The sequence below is a fragment of the Panthera leo genome, chromosome C1 (genome assembly GCF_018350215.1).
Source record: "Panthera leo isolate Ple1 chromosome C1, P.leo_Ple1_pat1.1, whole genome shotgun sequence".
Classification (NCBI taxonomy): Eukaryota; Metazoa; Chordata; class Mammalia; order Carnivora; family Felidae; genus Panthera; species Panthera leo.
The window spans coordinates 65,820,220-65,840,082 of NC_056686.1; the positions used below are offsets into that span (position 1 = coordinate 65,820,220).

Below are 19,863 nucleotides of genomic sequence, written 5' to 3' on the forward strand. Positions count from 1 at the left end.
GTTGGAAAAATGAGGGGTCACCAGTTATCCATTATCGCTATTCAGGGAGTTTGTAAAGGTGATTTAAATGCCCCAAATGCCACGAAACATAAGTTTGGGATTTTGTTCTGTTAATTGGTTTTCTTTTAATGATTACTCCCCCCCCCCCTTTTTTTTAAACTAGACAGTGATTCAGTGAAAAAGTCTGGCAGCAGTCTAAATGAAGGATATTAAGGAGACATCAAAGGCAGGGAAGCCAGAATAGTTCAGGAAATAGACTACAAATGTTTCAACAAAGGTAGAGGTATTTGGATGAAAAAAAAAAAAAAAAAAGGGAGGGGTGGGGGGTGGGGGGCGGACAGAGTCCTGAAAGGATTAAAGAAGGACAGATTGATGTCTGATTGACTAGTTCAGGCTGAGAGATATGTTTGAGACACAGAGAGTAGAAAGGTTTTCAAGTTGTATGACTAGAGGAAGGTTGGAACCATTCACAAAAATTGGAAAAGTAGGAGGAGTGGCTTTGTAGGGAAATAAATAGCGAGCTCAGTCTCTTAATTTAAAATTTGAGGTGTTCCAATGGCCTGATTCGTTTATGAAGAGTTTTCCCACAGTCATGGTATAGATTCATCATAAGGAGTCATTGAACATACTCATCATTCAGAAGGCATAATAAATATAGAAATACATTGTTTTCTGAGACAACTTATAAACTGAAAGACAGTACCTACTTTTAAAATCATTGCCTTAAAATGGTTTGCTTCCTATGTCAGCCACACATGCTTACTCTTTACCCTTAAGATAACAGAAGATGAGCAAATAAAAATGATATATTACTCTTCTCTATACATTGTTTTAAAATTAACAAAAGTAAGTTAAAATTCAGTTTAAAAAATATTTTCCAAGCTTTCTTTTTTCACATGTGTATTTTTATAAAAAGTAAAATTGTATTTATATATCTTTATCAAGAAAATGTAGGAGAACATAAGGGTGAACATGAACTTTTAATGATGCTTACAGTTTAAGATTGCTCTGGTAAAAATCAAAATTACTTAAAAATTTATTTGAAGTAGTCTATTTTCTTAAGGAATAGATATAAGATAGTAACTGAATAATTTTGGACCCACTGTCTTTACATTACTAAAAAAGAAGCATTGAGAATTTTCAATCCAAGAAAATATTTCAATTGTGAGAGAAAAGTGTATTTTAAAGAAGTATTCTCAAAGGGATATAGTTTTAAGTTTTACATTTTATCGGTCATCTTCACTTGGGTACCACTGAGACATGTCTAACTTTTAAAAATATAGCAATCACTTAGAGCTTGACTTTAGACTAAGTATAACACATGGAAGTTAAGTCATTCTAAGCTGCCTACCCAGTTGTGGTCATAATACATTAGTTTGAACCCTCATTCTGCAATGTGGGGTCTTAGCAAATTAATGGTTAGTTCTATCTTGGGTCTGTCTATAAGATTCGAAATCAAACAGGCTTTCCTTGAAAAGTTCTTAGTCAAGTTAAAGTTTGCATTGAAAAGTATTCACCGTGAAGATCTGGGTGTAGCTCAAACTTTTATCATGAATAGATTTTTTTAACCTCTTTGGGAAACAGCTCACCCATTATAACATGGAAATAACAATGCATGCCACATTAGATCACAATTGTTATGGTCATTAATATACATGTCAGAACTCTCAGGCATTCCATACCTTTAGTACTCAGCACATCAAAATATAGGAAATTCGTGCACAGTTGAAATAAAGACCTTCTCCAAAGATGTATTTATCATGTGCAAAACGTATGCTGCTTCTGGACCTCCCTCATGAGGCCTCTGTGGGATTTTCTAATTCCTATCCATATATATTAATAGTGTGATTGGATTCTAAGTGTTTGACCAGCTCTGTGACTATATTCTAAATATTGTCATTACACATCATTTGATTTTTCTTGACTTAAGGAAACTTTATTACCAGTTTGTTAATTTAGGTGGTTCCTCATTCTTTTATATTATCTCTCTTCCCATAGGATTCTCAATAGGATTACAATTTACTAAACAGATTTTTCCACCACAGGTTAATTTTTAGTCAATCCCAGCATTAACAACATATGCTTGGCAAAAGGGCTATAAAAAAAAAAAAAAAGTAAAAACAAGAAAAAAGGAATTATGTGTAAGGATGGGAAGAATAATCTGATGGCAACATGCAACACTCAAACAAAGAAAAGCTTTACCAAAGTGGAACATCAGCCACTCAATGTAAGACAACCTCTAGGAATGGGTACCGATTGGGTTTCCACAAGGTGGACTTCTCTGATGAGGATTCCTAACCTGGTATCTTAGAACTTGAAGGTAAGAAACTTAGTTTTGCTTCTTTGTTTTCCCCTCCATGATACCTCACACAGTAACTTGAGAAGGATAGGTATACAATAAAAGTTTGTGCTGATTAGATGAGTTAATAAATTAATAAATATCTAGAACAATGAATAGTAAAATTTATCACAAATGGAAATCTTTATTTTGGGAGATCAGCTAGAAATTGTTTGCCTCAAATGTCTTTTAGGCTTCCAGATACATTTCATGTTATTGCAATATAGCAGATGTAAATATTTTGAATTTAAATTTGAAGAGAAGTCCAGGAAAATCTTTAGTTATTTGTAGAGTAATTAATGATTCTCAAACAATAGGGAACTATGTCTTTTTGTCTACTGTTAAACTAATGGTCTTAAATAATCAATATAGAAATGCTACAATTTTGGGGGTGTCTGAGTGGCTCAGTCAGAAAAGCCTTTGACACTTGACTTTGGCTCAGGTCATGATCTCACAGTTTGTGAGTTTGAGCCCCCTGTTGGGCTTTGTGCTGACAGCACAGAGCCTGCTTATGATTCTCTCTCTTTCCTTCTCTCTGCCCCTCCTTGCTCATGTGTGCTCTCTCTCTCTCTCAAAATAAATAAGTAAACTTTAAAAAAATAATATTAAAAAACAAAGAAGTGCTATGATTTTCAAACTTAGCTATCTGGAAACTTGTGTCTCTCTAATCTGTATTGAATCTATTTAATGTCTGTCAATATTTTGTATGAAAATTAATTTTAATATTGTAATAAACATTTCTACTTAGGCATTTTTAATAACCCATAACTATAAAACTCTAGTATTTTAAAAATGATTTAAAAATTGACTGTCTGAGGCTATGAATAGCAACACTTGACTAGTTTTAGGCTAATTTTTTTTTTAGTGGAAGCGAGTGCAAAAAGCATCTGGTAATTTTGGATGTTGACTGGAAAGGAGATCTGAGTTCCTTCCCAGCCTGGTCATTCAATTGTTTTGTGACCTTCAGAAAACTCACTAAATCTTTCCATTATTCTGTTTAACATTTTTGCAAATGTCCCTGTTTTTTTTATGATTTTTTCTCTCCTATGACTTCTGTTCTTAAAGATTTATAAATTAGCACCAATGCTTAGGAACTGATATTTTTAAGCCAGGCATTGATTTAAAAAGAAAGAAAGAAAGAAAGAAAGAAAGAAAGAAAGAACGAAAGAAAGAAAGCATGTGTATTATACTAATTGTTTGCATTATAACTGACCTCTAAATACTTTATTAATGTATCTTCCTTTGTTTGGACTTTTTCCATGTTATAAAAATATTAAACTTAGCTATTTTTTTAAAAAGTGTGGCACTTCTAAAATAGAAATCATGCTAAAATCATCTTCTACTTAATATTGTTACACTTTTTAGCTATGCTTTTAATTAACATGTTGTAATATTGATTTAATCATAGTTGGTTCCTCTGCTTCACTGGATTGTGCAGAAGAATATCCTAAGAAGTTACAGAATCCATCAGGATGTACAAATAATTTAAATTATTTCTTTAGTATGTAATACAATGTACTTTACATTACATTTCATCTACTTTGTGTTCTTTGATCATTAGTTTATTATACCTTTTTACAATTCTCCATAATTGCTCAAAATTTTTAAGGAAAATTAAATATTGTAATTACATATTGTCAGCATATTTCAGCTGCTTGTTATTCACAATCATCCATTATTATTAACATGCATATTGAAAATACAAGTCTCTTGTTCAGATCTCTAGGGAGCATCATTATTAACTTCCTACTACTTAGAGAATTACCTTTTTATTCATACTCTTTACTTTTGACTTTGTCACAAATCTTTATTTCAGACAAGATTTAATTTTCCTATTGTAATCTGTTATTAATAGCCTTCTATGAGAAAGGATTAGCTTAAAAATATAAAGTTATTTTGAACTCTAAATAAAATTCATTAGCTTATAATCATTTGTAATTTATCTCATTTTTAAAACTTTTTTTATGAAGGTGCATATCAGGTGGTCATAAGTTTTCCTCATATTTCTATGTATAACCATAAATGAATATAAATAGTATAAATAGTACTGTCTTCAACCAACTGCTAATATGATTTTGCCTAAACAGAAATAATAAGATAAATTTGAAGGTAACCATTACTCCCCTAAAAGTTATGGTGACAAAAAGGCATCATTGACACATAACTTATAAATTAGCATTGCAAAGCAAGGGCTAAGATATAGAGTTTAGTTCTCATATGTGTCTTAAAAATTATTCACAAACTAGTTGCACTACTTTCTCTTTCAAAATTCCTTTTTTTTACCATTTTTTTTTTTTATTTTTTAAAGTAATCTCTACACCCAATATGGGGCTGAAGCCCGAGATCAAGAGTCACATGCTCTACCAACTGAGCCAGCCAGGCACCCCAAAAAATTCTTAAATAGCAATTTTCCAAATGTAATTATACCAAATTCCACTACAACTTTTCTTATAATATAATGGAAATTTTTAAATGATAAATAAAAATTGATTTATTTGTCATATGAAATTACACACTTTTATTCAATGACTTATAAGAAAATGATGAAAATCTAGAATGATGATCAGTTTTGGTGATAATTCTGAAAATAATTCTTTGTCTGAATTAACTTCTAGAGAGGGAAAATATTTAAAATAATGTCTTTTGAAAGTGAATCTTATCTGTGAAATGTAAGCAAAGTTATGTAAGGTACAAAGAATAATTTTGTGGAAAAATAGTCATATCATTTTATTTTTGTGACAAATACAATTACTGAGCCCAGTACATAGGACAAATGAAGAGGTTTTTCTTTCATTAGGTGACATTCAGGTACTTATAAGCAATTTTGCTAATGTAAATATGTATGTTTAAAATGAAAAGAATTCTAAACTATAATAGTATAACATTGTTTAGGTGTGAAATTGCTTAGCTCTGAAAGATAGAGGCTGTGGTTAAATTATTGTCAACATAGCTGACCCTTTAATCTTGAGGTTGAGATTTTATTTCAAACTATTTCCTCACTTTGTCTAATTAGATCAGGAGGTACAAATAAGGTTCTAATATAAGCAGTTAACATTTTCCTTGATCTGGGCACTTCCTCTCTTTACAGAAAAAAAAAGAACAACAAAACTACATATAGAACATTTTCTTAAGTAGCTTTTATTTTATTTCTATTATTTTATAGTATTGGGCAGATTTTTTAAATAGTTATTTTTCACTTTATTTTTAATAATTTCAGTATTCTGTCATTAGCAGTGTGTCTTCTAAATATGTCCCTCATTGCTCTCATATTTGTGAGAATAAAAAAAATATTTATACTTGTAAGAAAGTACTTTTGAAAACTTAATACAATGCATAACACTTTTTAAAATTGTGAGTCCTCTGTTGACTGTTTTCTTTTGGTTTTTGAAGGCTGAAATTAATATTATGCATTGTTTATTCCTTCAGTGCTAAGACTGCTAAGGTTGATGTGCACAATTTTTAAGTGATATGTCTTGTTTACAGTGTTCTGTGGTCCATTACTGTAGCATTTGAGAGGAACCATATGATTATGGTCTTAGAGGTTGTCCTGTAAATACACTAATTTTGTTCCATTTCCTTACTATCCTTGTCAATAGAATGTATTTTTCTTTTTGTTTTATTTTTTCCTAAAGGATTTATAAGGCTGTCAACAAAATGGATTAATTTTATACCTCTGCATCATAAAATGTTTGACCCTAACAAAGAGTTATCCTTGAATTTCAAGTGTACCTCATATTTTCACTGTGCAAAAAGTTTACTGGGAGAAAAGGGGTCAAAATAATTATCTATTCTTATCAGAATCTTTAAAACCTAGCTTCTTGGTTCATGTTGAGTGCTACACAGAACTGAAGAAATACGACTATGGTAAAATAACTTGCCCAGAGGTAACTTTTCTCATCCCAGTAATGTTACTGGAAAATCAAATCACTCTAGCACTGAATCATCTCCAAATATTATCCAGTAAAAACAATAGTTTACACAATGTGTCTAATAATTAACTAAGATACTGGGAACAATAGAGTAGAATTTACTTCTGAGGCGCCCTGTTGTATCTGGAGAACTGTGTTGCAGTTCATTTTTATCACAGCTACTATTACATCCTTACTGCCTCTAGTGGCTTCGTATGCCAGGGGATATCAAACTTCTTCATCTTCTAAAGCCAAAGACATCGCTTCATCTACTTGGCCTGATATTCACGTGAGAACAGGAGGCTCAGCAGGGTCCATGTGTGGCTTTCCCACTTTTGTATGTGCCTGCAAACCAGTTGCAATGGCTTCTTTATCTCTCCAGTCCTCAGAGAAATTGTTTTACAGAGAATAGTTTTTCCTTTAAGATTAGAAAACACTATTCCAATTAGATGTTTAGAATCAGATTGAAAGAAATATATAGTAAGTTAAAAAGGAACAGCATGGAACAAGCTTCCATTCTGATGAGAAATACCTAAGACAAAGGCTCTTAGCATTACTCCAGGAGAGCTCACTCTGTACTTCCCTTGGTAGTGTCATAGAAAGCTTAGATCTTTCATGAGAAAACACCCACTGACAGATTAGGATATCTACATAAAGGTGGCTTTTTCTTTCATTTAAAGGAAATAACGAATAATTCAGATATTAATGTATTTCCCAATGTTGCTATCAGGTGTAACATTAGATATCCTCTATTCATTCATTAATTCTCCAGCCAACATTACTGAGTGTCTACTATTTGCATATTCTCTGTGACACTGGAGATTCAAAATTACACATGACAAGCAGAAATATCCCTAACTCATCCTATAGGCTGATTCTGGGTTTCCTGGACAATGAGCTAGCTGGTAGTTGAAGATGCTCCTCTACTTTCTTCATCAGAAGGGGCCGTATCTAATCTGGCTTCCCATGGGGCCACAGGGTGCCCAAGTACTTTCCCAAACAACTCTTGTCAATAGTTGATATCAGAATTCTGACCTCTGTCAACCAAATTAATTGAAAATTCCTTCCTCTACAACTGACAAGGTTATTGTCCTACTCCTCACCACCAAAAGGGAAAGCAGGGCCCTCCCTACTGGGTCTGTACTTCATGCATAGCAGAGAGACCGGGACCAGCCGTCCCCTCTTGGAGGGGATGTGTGCCTTCTTGGTTATTGCTGAGCATGGGCTTGTGAGTTTACCTAAATAGGTACTGTTCAGGACACGCTGTGTGGGTTTGGATTCCAGTGAAGGGGATTTGGCCCTCCATTCTCCCTTATGTTTTTTTAAAGTTTATTTGTTTGTTTGTTTATTTATTTATTTAGTGAGAGAGAGAGAGCTTGAGCAGGGAGTGGCAGAGAGAGGAGAGAGAGAGAGAGAGAGAGAGAGGGAGAGAGAGAGAGAGAGAGAGAGTCCCAAGTAGGCTCCTCACAGTTCAGCATCAACCCTAATGCAGGGCTCAAACCTATGAACCACGAGATCATGACCTGAGCTGAAACCAAGAGTCAGATAACCTGAAGAAAATAGCTTTTTCACAGAGAGGAAGACTCCTGGAAGCCAAGTAATCTGAATTTAGGTACTAGCTGCCTAACATCGGGGATTGTAGGGCTTTTCGGAGGTTGTTAACTCCTCTAGGTGGCTGGGGTGGGAGAGAAAACTGCCTTCTGATGGGAGAAGAAGAATCCTTAATTCAAAGTCGCTTGCTAGGTATCCCAAAATGAATCCTCAGGGTAACTTTCAGGCAGTCCTGATCTTCTTACCACAAAACTAGACATGACATGTTACTGACCTCAGTAATTCATTAAGCAAGGATAAACCAACCATTTTAATACAAATAAATGTCAGTATGGTACAAAGAATGTAGACTGCCATGAGGGTGTGGCAGGGACTGCTGGTTGCTTCCCTAACAAATATATTTTCCATCTTTCCTAATAATAGTAGCCTATACTTGAAGCTGTGAACTTAGCCTACCAACATAAAAATTGCATTTTCTGATCGACCTTACAAGTGGTTCTGCTGAGACTAAGTTCTGGCTATTGGGGTATAAGCAGAGCTCTGGATTTTGCTTTTAAAGCCTTGTTTAAATAGCCTATTTTTTTTTTCTCCCTGCTTCTTCTTTCCTGTTACTTAAGACACTGTGCTCAAATCGGAACTCTAGCAGTTATCCACCAGGAGAAAAAGTTGCAGCCTGGGGATGCTGGAGTGATAAAACAGAGTCATCCCTGAGGACCGTAAAGCCAAAGCCACCTGCGAGAACTGGCAAAATTGGCCATGCCTAGTCTTTAAGGTGAGAACAATTACCTCCTATCTTATGTGAGCAATTGTTGTTTGGGGGATTTACTCTTAAGCATAATGTTTTTAGAACTATTGATGTTGGATTTGAGGGAGCTGAACATGAAGACAGTTTTGGCACATCAGATTAAAGGCATGGCTACCAGGGCATCTGCAAGTGTATTCTTTGTACCTACGTAATGCTGGGCCTCCCCCTAATTTGCTTTTGGCATCTAGTTGGTAATGATCAGAGACTGCCAACAAAGGAAGTCAGAGGCTCAGGTAGGAGTTAACATTAGGATAAGACAGGGGGCCCTGAACCGCAGTTTAGGGAATTAAATACCATACCACACACACACACACACACACACACACACACACACACATGAATATATACATATATATGTATATGTGTATATGTATGTGTGTGTGCATATATATTTCTATAGACACAAATAAAGCAAATTTTGAAAGTATAACTTCTTTTCATAGCTAAATACAACAAAAATATTTAAAATTACAATCTTTACTTTCATGTTATTTTGTTTTCCACTAATTTATTGAGTCCAGAAATTAAAACAAAGTTAGGGTACATATGTATTTTTTCAATATTTATTATGAGATAATAACTTCAATATTAGATGTCTCTTTATCTTAATTCTTTGAGTATGTTGGGTTTATTATAATAGATCTTCAAGTTGTAAATTAAACTAAAGAGATCCTCCTTGATTAAAATATGAATGCTACACAAAAGTACCTCATTGTGGCAAGTGCAAATCCAAGTGATTTAACTGCTTGTGACTCTATCCTTTGAGTGCTTCGCTTAGTCTATTAAAAATAATGACAAACCTTCAAGATTTCAAAGAAATCCTTAAGGATTTTGTTTAATCAAAGGGTTACTGAAACATTTCTGGAGAGTCGACATGGTGGCTTTTATAGATTATGAAGACAGTCATTAAAAAATAAGATGGTATTTATCAGAGTAACATGAAAAAAAGCATCCCAGCATGCTGTAAGTGATAATGGGAATTTTTATTAATTTGTAACTATCACACGGTGTTTTGTAACACAATCCTGGGCTTTGAGTGAAGCAAATGTGGCTTATTGATAAAGTCTTTTGGTTTCTAAGTGGTTGACATCTTAAGTGAAATACTTAGAACTAATAGCTTTATTAGTAAAATTGTCAGTTCTGGTTTTCCTCTCAAACGCAATTATTAGATAATATTAGCTTACTGATATTAATAGATTTTTATACAAAAGTAAAAAAAATGGTAACATTTAGATATTGATAAGAGGTCTCTGCAGTTTTTATCAAGTACATTAAATCTTTTGTTATACTTAACATTTATTTTGCGTTATCATAATGAGCTTTTTTAAACAATTTTTTTAATGTTTATTTACTTTTGAGAGAAAGAGACAGAGCACAAGTGGGAGAGGGGCAGAGAGAGAAAGACAGACACAGAAGCTGAAACAGGCTCCAATCTCTGAGCTGTCAGCACAGAGCCCTATGTGGGGCTCGAACTCAAACCATAAGATCATGACCCGAGCCACAGTCAGACACCCAGGCGCCCCATAATGAGCTTTAAAAAAATTCACGTTAGAAATGTGTTGATATTGATAAGGTTGATCAAAAATTAAATTTAGGGGACAACATGAAGAAAAATCTGAGGTATACTTTTCAGTTATAAACAAACTAGAGACTCAGTATAGTGGTTTAATAGGAAACATGGTAAGAATAATCTAAAAGTCCTGGGGCACCTGCGTGGCTCAGTTGGTTGAGCGTCCGACTTCAGCCTAGGTCATGATCTCACAGCTCGTGAGTTCAAGCCCTGCGTCGGGCTCTGTGTTGACAGCTCAGAGCCTGGAGCCTGCTTTGGATTCTCTGTCTCCCTTTCTCTCTGCCCCCAACCCACTCGCATCCTGTCTCTGTCTCTCTCAAAAATAAATAAACATTAAAAAAAAATTAAAAGTCTTTCCACATTATGAGTGCACATTTGTGATGAGGGATACCATTTCTTATGTGCTTTCTGATTGTTTATGGAATTTAATTTCTTCATTCTCTATGTCTTGACTTTATTTCTCTACTTTGATTCTTACTCTACTTTGATTCTTTATTTCTTATATAGAATGTGCCACATTAGACACTAAGTTCCCTCCAGGACAAACCCTGTCTTGTGCAGCTATAGATAAGTAACTTTGAGTCCTATTGTATGCATACTCGTTGTTGCCCATTATTAAAATCTATTATGGGAATATTGCTACAGCAACAATGCTTAGGATGCCTTGACACAGGTGGCCTAGTACTACAATTAGTTCAACAAACAAACAAAAACAAAACACAACACTTAGGCTGATATGGACAGCAATCTCTCAGTGTTTATAAGCAGCTTTAAAAGCATTCTCATTTTTTGACTAAGTAGTTCCCATTCTTGACATAGATTCTAAAATAAAAATAAACACCCTTAGATTTTGACAAGGTTTACACACTGAGGAATTTACACCCACTTTGTAGCTTTCAAATATTGCAAACAATTTAAATACTCGACAGCAAGGAAATAATTAAAGAAATCACACCACAACTAGTCAATGTTATTTTATACATTCATATAAAATTGGTGATAGTAATAGAGTAAAATGGATATTTTGGGTTTTTTTTTTTTTTGGTTATTTCGAGATGCTGATATACGTGCTAGTTTTTATTAAAACACAGTTTTGAATTCTTAAAAAAATGAGAGTAAATATGTGATACATTTCAAATACAATAAATTATAGCTATATTGTAAGTCAGCTATATTATTAAAACACAGTTTTGAATTCTTAAAAAAATGAGAGTAAATATGTGATACATTTCAAATACAATAAATTATAGCTATATTGTAAGTCAGGGAGTAGAATTGTAAATTTAAATTTCCCACTCAAATATTAATTAACATAATAAAATATTTTTGGTGAGCCAAAAAAGAATATAAACAAAAGATTTAATTCTAAAATATTTAAAGGAAAATGATATTGGATCTCTTTTTTTTTTTAATTTTTTTTTTAACGTTTATTTTTTTTTTTTTTTTTTTTTTTATTTATTTATTTTTTTTTTTTTTTAATTTTTTAATATATGAAATTTACTGTCAAATTGGTTTCCATACAACACCCAGTGCTTATCCCAAAAGGTGCCCTCCTCAATACCCATCACCTACCCTGCCCTCCCTCCCACCCTGCCCTCCCTCCCACCCCCCATCAACCCTCAGTTTGTTCTCAGTTTTTAACAGTCTCTATGCTTTGGCTCTCTCCCACTCTAACCTCTTTTTTTTTTTTTTTTTTTTTTTTTTTTCCTTTCCCTCCCCCATGGGTTTCTGTTATGTTTCTCAGGATCCACATAAGAGTGAAACCATATGGTATCTGTCTTTCTCTGTATGGCTTATTTCACTTAGCATCACACTCTCCAGTTCCATCCATGTTGCTACAAAAGGCCATATTTCATTTTTTCTCATTGCCACGTAGTATTCCATTGTGTATATAAACCACAATTTCTTTATCCATTCATCAGTTGATGGACATTTAGGCTCTTTCCATAATTTGGCTATTGTTGAGAGTGCCGCTATAAACATTGGGGTACAGGTGCCCCTATGCATCAGTACTCCTGTATCCCTTGGATAAATTCCTAGCAGTGCTATTGCTGGGTCATAGGGTAGTTCTATTTTTAATTTTCTGAGGAACCTCCACACTGCTTTCCAGAGCGGCTGCACCAATTTGCATTCCCACCAACAGTGCAAGAGGGTTCCTGTTTCTCCACATCCTCTCCAGCATCTATAGTCTCCTGATTTCTTCATTTTGGCCACTCTGACTGGCGTGAGGTGGTATCTGAGTGTGGTTTTGATTTGTATTTCCCTGATAAGGAGCGATGTTGAACATCTTTTCATGTGCCTGTTGGCCATCCGGATGTCTTCTTTAGAGAAGTGTCTATTCATGTTTTCTGCCCATTTCTTCACTGGGTTATTTGTTTTTCGGGTGTGGAGTTTGATGAGCTCTTTATAGATTTTGGATACTAGCCCTTTGTCCGATGTGTCATTTGCAAATATCTTTTCCCATTCCGTTGGTTGCCTTTTAGTTTTGTTGGTTGTTTCCTTTGCTGTGCAGAAGCTTTTTATCTTCATAAGGTCCCAGTAATTCACTTTTGCTTTTAATTCCCTTGCCTTTGGGGATGTGCCGAGTAAGAGGTTGCTACGGCTGAGGTCAGAGAGGTCTTTTCCTGCTTTCTCCTCTAAGGTTTTGATGGTTTCCTGTCTCACATTCAGGTCCTTTATCCATTTTGAGTTTATTTTTGTGAATGGTGTGAGAAAGTGGTCTAGTTTCAACCTTCTGCATGTTGCTGTCCAGTTCTCCCAGCACCATTTGTTAAAGAGACTGTCTTTTTTCCATTGGATGTTCTTTCCTGCTTTGTCAAAGATGAGTTGGCCATACGTTTGTGGGTCTAGTTCTGGGGTTTCTATTCTATTCCATTGGTCTATGTGTCTGTTTTTATGCCAATACCATGCTGTCTTGATGATGACAGCTTTGTAGTAGAGGCTAAAGTCTGGGATTGTGATGCCTCCTGCTTTGGTCTTCTTCTTCAAAATTACTTTGGCTATTCGGGGCCTTTTGTGGTTCCATATGAATTTTAGGATTGCTTGTTCTAGTTTCGAGAAGAATGCTGGTGCAATTTTGATTGGGATTGCATTGAATGTGTAGATAGCTTTGGGTAGTATTGACATTTTGACAATATTTATTCTTCCAATCCATGAGCAGGGAATGTCTTTCCATTTCTTTATATCTTCTTCAATTACCTGCATAAGCTTTCTATAGTTTTCAGCATACAGATCTTTTACATCTTTGGTTAGATTTATTCCTAGGTATTTTATGCTTCTTGGTGCCACTGTGAATGGGATCAGTTTCTTCATTTGTCTTTCTGTTGCTTCATTGTTAGTGTATAAGAATGCAACTGATTTCTGCACATTGATTTTGTATCCTGCAACTTTGCTGAATTCATGTATCAGTTCTAGCAGACTTCTGGTGGAGTCTATCGGATTTTCCATGTATAATATCATGTCATCTGCAAAAAGCGAAAGCTTGACTTCATCTTTGCCAATTTTGATGCCTTTGATTTCCTTTTGTTGTCTGATTGCTGATGCTAGAACTTCCAGCACTATATTAAACAGCAGCGGTGACAGTGGGCATCCCTGTCGTGTTCCTGATCTCAGGGAAAAAGCTCTCAGTTTTTCCCCGTTGAGGATGATGTTAGCTGTGGGCTTTTCATAAATGGCCTTTATGATCTTTAAGTATGTTCCTTCTATCCCGACTTTCTCAAGGGTTTTTATTAAGAAAGGGTGCTGGATTTTGTCAAAGGCCTTTTCTGCATCGATTGACAGGATCATATGATTCTTCTCTTTTTTTTTGTTAATGTGATGTATCACGTTGATCGATTTGCGAATGTTGAACCAGCCCTGCATCCCAGGAATGAATCCCACTTGATCATGGTGAATAATTCTTTTTATATGCTGTTGGATTCGATTTGCTAGTATCTTATTAAGAATTTTTGCATCCATATTCATCAGGGATATTGGCCTGTAGTTCTCTTTTTTTACTGGGTCTCTGTCTGGTTTAGGAATCAAAGTAATACTGGCTTCATAGAATGAGCCTGGAAGTTTTCCTTCCCTTTCTATTTCTTGGAATAGCTTGAGAAGGATAGGTATTATCTCTGCTTTAAATGTCTGGTAGAACTCCCCTGGGAAGCCATCTGGACCTGGACTCTTATTTGTTGGGAGATTTTTGATAACCGATTCAATTTCTTCGCTGGTTATGGGTCTGTTCAAGCTTTCTATTTCCTCCTGATTGAGTTTTGGAAGAGTGTGGGTGTTTAGAAATTTGTCCATTTCTTCCAGGTTGTCCAATTTGCTGGCATATAATTTTTCATAGTATTCCCTGATAATTGTTTGTATCTCTGAGGGATTGGTTGTAATCATTCCATTTTCATTCATGATTTTATCTATTTGGGTCATCTCCCTTTTCTTTTTGAGAAGCCTGGCTAGAGGTTTGTCAATTTTGTTTATTTTTTCAAAAAACCAACTCTTGGTTTCGTTGATCTGCTCTACAGTTTTTTTAGATTCTATATTGTTTATTTCTGCTCTGATCTTTATTATTTCTCTTCTTCTGCTGGGTTTAGGCTGCCTTTGCTGTTCTGCTTCTATTTCCTTTAGGTGTGCTGTTAGATTTTGTATTTGGGATTTTTCTTGTTTCTTGAGATAGGCCTGGATTGCAATGTATTTTCCTCTCAGGACTGCCTTCGCTGCATCCCAAAGCGTTTGGATTGTTGTATTTTCATTTTCGTTTGTTTCCATATATGTTTTAATTTCTTCTCTAATTGCCTGGTTGACCCACTCATTCGTTAGTAGGGTGTTCTTTAACCTCCATGCTTTTGGAGGTTTTCCAGACTTTTTCCTGTGGTTGATTTCAAGCTTCATAGCATTGTGGTCTGAAAGTATGCATGGTATAATTTCAATTCTTGTAAACTTATGAAGGGCTGTTTTGTGACCCAGTATATGATCTATCTTGGAGAATGTTCCATGTGCACTCGAGAAGAAAGTATATTCTGTTGCTTTGGGATGCAGAGTTCTAAATATATCTGTCAAGTCCATCTGATCCAATGTATCATTCAGGGCCCTTGTTTCTTTATTGACTGTGTGTCTAGATGATCTATCCATTTCTGTAAGTGGGGTGTTAAAGTCCCCTGCGATGACCACATTCTTATCAATAAGGTTGCTTATGTTTATGAGTAATTGTTTTATATATCTGGGGGCTCGGGTATTTGGCGCATAGACATTTATAATAGTTAGCTCTTCCTGGTGGATAGACCCTGTGATTATTATATAATGCCCTTCTTCATCTCTTGTTACAGCCTTTAATTTAAAGTCTAGTTTGTCTGATATAAGTATGGCTACTCCAGCTTTCTTTTGGCTTCCAGGAGCATGATAAATAGTTCTCCATCCCCTCACTCTCAATCTAAAGGTGTCCTCAGATCTAAAATGAGTCTCTTGTAGACAGCAAATAGATGGGTCTTGTTTTTTTATCCATTCTGATACCCTATGTCTTTTAGTTGGCGCATTTAATCCATTTACATTCAGTGTTATTATAGAAAGATATGGGTTTAGAGTCATTGTGATGTCTGTATGTTTTATGCTTGTAGTGATGTCTCTGGTACTTTGTCTCACAGGATCCCCCTTAGGATCTCTTGTAGGGCTGGTTTCGTGGTGACAAATTCCTTCAGTTTTTGTTTGTTTGGGAAGACCTTTATCTCTCCTTCTATTCTAAATGACAGACTTGCTGGATAAAGGATTCTCGGCTGCATATTTTTTCTGTTTAGCACACTGTAGATATCGTGCCAAGCCTTTCTGGCCTGCCAAGTTTCAAAGGAGAGATCAGTCACGAGTCTTATAGGTCTCCCTTTATATGTGAGGGCACGTTTATCCCTTGCTGCTTTCAGAATTTTCTCTTTATCCTTGTATTTTGCCAGTTTCACTATGATATGTCGTGCAGAAGATCGATTCAAGTTACGTCTGAAGGGAGTTCTCTGTGCTTCTTGGATTTCAATGCCTTTTTCCTTCCCCAGTTCAGGGAAGTTCTCAGCTATAATTTGTTCAAGTACCCCTTCAGCACCCTTCCCTCTCTCTTCCTCCTCTGGGATACCAATTATGCGTATATTATTTTTTTTTAGTGTATCACTTAGTTCTCTAATTTTCCCCTCATACTCCTGGATTTTTTTATCTCTCTTTCTTTCAGCTTCCTCTTTCTCCATAACTTTATCTTCTAGTTCACCTATTCTCTCCTCTGCCTCTTCAAGCCGAGCCATCGTGGAATCCATTTTGTTTTGCAATTCGTTTAAAGCGTTTTTCAACTCCTCGTGACTGTTCCTTAGTCCCTCGATCTTTGTGGCAAGAGATTCTCTGCTGTCCTGTATACTGTTTTCAAGCCCAGCGATTAATTTTATGACTATTATTCTAAATTCACTTTCTGTTATATTATTTAAATCCTTTTTGATCAGTTCATTAGCTGTTGTTATTTCCTGGAGATTCTTCTGCGGGGAATTCTTCCGTTTGGTCATTTTGGAGAGTCCCTGGCGTGGTGAGGACCTGCAGTGCACTTCCCCTGTGCTGTGGTGTATAACTGGAGTTAGTGGGCGGGGCCGCAGTCCGACCCGATGTCTGCCCCCAGCCCACTGCTGGGGCCACAGTCAGACTGGTGTGTGCCTTCTCTTCCCCTCTCCTAGGGGCGGGATTCACTGTGGGGTGGCGTGTCCCGTCTGGGCTACTTGCACACTGCCAGGCTTGTGTTGCTGGGGATCTGGCGTATTAGCTGGGGTGGGTAGGCAAGGTGCACGGGGGCTGGAGGGGCAGGCTTAGCTCGCTTCTCCTTAGGTGATCCACTTCAGGAGGAGCCCTGTGGCAGCGGGAGGGAGTCAGATCCGCTGCCGGAGGTTTGGCTCCGCAGAAGCACAGAGTTGGGTGTTTGCGCGGAGCGAGCAAGTTCCCTGGCAGGAACTGGTTCCCTTTGGGATTTTGGCTGGGGGATGGGCGGGGGAGATGGCGCTGGTGAGCGCCTTTGTTCCCCGCCAAGCTGAGCTCTGCCGTCCGGGGGCTCAGCAGCTCTCCCTCCCTTTGTCCTCCAGCCTTCCCGCTTTCCGAGCGGAGCTGTTAACTTCTGACCTCTCAGACGCTAAGTCGCGCTTTTAACGTTTATTTTTGAGACAGAGAGACAGAGGATGAACGGGGGAGGGTCAGAGAGAGGGAGACACAGAATCTGACACAGGCTCCAGGCTCTGAGCCATCAGCACAGAGCCCGACGCGGGGCTCGAACCCACGGACAGTGAGATCGTGACCTGAGCTGAAGTCGGACGCTTAACCGACTGAGCCACCCAGGTGCCCCTTGGATCTCTTTTTTAAAAGCACTATTCTAAAAAAAGTGTAATATCATCAATGTTAACTCACGAGTATATTTTTGTGTAGATTGTTCCCTGTTGCTGTAAATGTGCATTTTGACTTTATACAAGTCAAGAGAATGATGCAGAGATAGGCTATAAAATAACTCCAAATACTTTATTCTAAATCTTTCATCTTTACGTAATAGATCCCTTAGTTGATAACTTTGAAAAAATCATTTAAAATAAGATTTTAAAGGGTCTTTTTTTTTTCTGGCTCTGCAAACTTTTTACTGATGGCAAGCTGTATATTTTGTTTTTGTTACATGAACAGTTTCCTGATTTGTCTTTTTATACATTTTATCATGAATAAATGGAAGTTTTGAAGCAGCCTTAACTATATAACAATTTCCATATTGTTATGTTTGTATTCCATTTATTTGGAATGTTTTTGAAGTAGAGTAAAAATTATTTTTGAAAAGAGTTGCAAAACATAATACATTTGCCTATTTAGATTCATGGGCACAGAACTGGCTAGGCTTATAGAATAGTAATTGATTTGTCTTTTCACATCAGTAGTATAATAAAGTCAGTAATTTTCACCAGAATAAAATAATGATACAGATTTCAGATTTTTAAAATGCTAGCATGATGACATAATGCTAAAAAACAGACCGGTGTTTAATTTTTAAAAATAGCCTTGAATACTGAAATAACTGAACACAAGAGTATGCAAACCGTATTTTAAATGTTATCTATAAAGACTGTTCAATGACATAGAGGATTAATATGATATAATTACAAGTAAAGAACAGAAGGATACAAAATTTGCAAACACAATAGTATTAACAATAATAAGTACTATGTAGTAAATGTTTCTCATGCACCAGCCATTCGAAAGCACTTAGTGGATATAAATTCATGTACATTTTGAGATAACTCCATGAGCCAAATGCATTACCATTTTAGAAATAAAGATCTGAGGCTTAGCAAAAAATAGAATGTGTCCAATTTCATCTATTGGTGATTGGTGGAGTCTGGATCACATCTGATAGCCCATGGTTTCACCTGTCATTATCAGTGTTGTTTTGCAGGCAACCCCTAAGAGATTCATTTAGCATTGCAAACTCAGTATGTGGACACACACTTGTAAACGCTCACATAACTTTGTATATCTCAATATGTAGTTTTCAAGAGTGCTATATACTAACTTAAGTCATCATTTTTAGCCTGTGTCCTAATTGGGTATTGCATTTTGGAGAAGTAGATCCTCCTCTTCCTGTCAGAGCAACAGGAAAACAAACTTCCTCTTGTCAGAAGTGGCCTTAAGAACTAGCCAAATATCTTAGTCAGTTTTTGTCAGAAAAACATGAATGCCAATTATGGAAAAATTAGAGTTGTTTTTATGCAAAATCACCTGGTATTCTAACATAAAACTAAACTGTGTTCAACTTAACTTTTTACTTACTCGGAGGTCTGTTTTCTGACTAACATCCTAGCTGACTCACAAGAATATCACTGTTGAAAATCAAACATGTTACAGGAAACAAATTGCTTAGTGGACAGAGGTCAGAAATGAGTGAGTATATCTGGAGTTGCATTCTAAGGAAATTCCTGGCCCTATCCTCAATACTATTACTGCACAACCCCATAGAGGCAAAATCATGGCAGAATTTTAGATATTCATAGTAAAACATTTGCTTCTTCATGTCTTGAATATTTATTGAACACCTATGCAAGGAAATAATGATATAACGGCAAACAAGACGATGAAGCTTATCTATGTCTTTGTTGTTTATTCTTTCCATGTTTAGACTGTATCACCAGCACCTAGAACTACTTTCTTAGATATGCCATTTGAATGTCTAAAAAAAACTTCCTCTCTTCTCCTCCTCTGTCTCTCAAACAAAAAAAAAAATCCAAAACTGTTTCTGCTTCCACATTTGATTTAAGGACAATTCCATCCTAACTGTTTCTTGAGACACAAGCCTTAAGATCACCCTTGACTCCTCTCTCTCTCACCCAGCATATAACCCGTCAGCAAATTCTGTGAGCTCTACATTCAGAATCCATTTAGAATTATTTTACTTCTGACTGCCACCACCAACTTGATTGTGGTCCAAGCCACCATCATCTCTTTCCTGGACTTCTCCATAAAAATGGGCTTTCTTTACTGGACTTTCAATTCTCACCTTTTGTGCTCGCATAATCTGTACCCAATACAGCATACAGAGTGATCTTTTAAAAATGTTACTTGTGTAATGACACTCCTCAACTCAAAGCCATCTAATGGCAATCTGTGTTCATTCAGAATCAAAGCCAAAGTCCTTCTACTGACCCACAGGCCTTATATAATCTGCTCTCCTTTT

At 36.1% G+C, this 19,863-nt stretch overlaps 1 long non-coding RNA gene across 2 annotated transcripts in view; it reads left to right on the forward strand.

The window, feature by feature from the left end:
• Window positions 1–7,324: 7,324 nt before the first annotated feature.
• The window catches only part of LOC122227528, a 56,999-nt gene continuing 44,460 nt past the window's right edge, over window positions 7,325–19,863 (forward strand). For both annotated transcript variants that reach the window (XR_006206097.1, XR_006206098.1), the window contains exons 1-2: window positions 7,325–7,492; window positions 8,415–8,569. This is a non-coding gene — a long non-coding RNA (uncharacterized LOC122227528). The remainder of the gene's footprint in view (window positions 7,493–8,414; window positions 8,570–19,863) is intronic.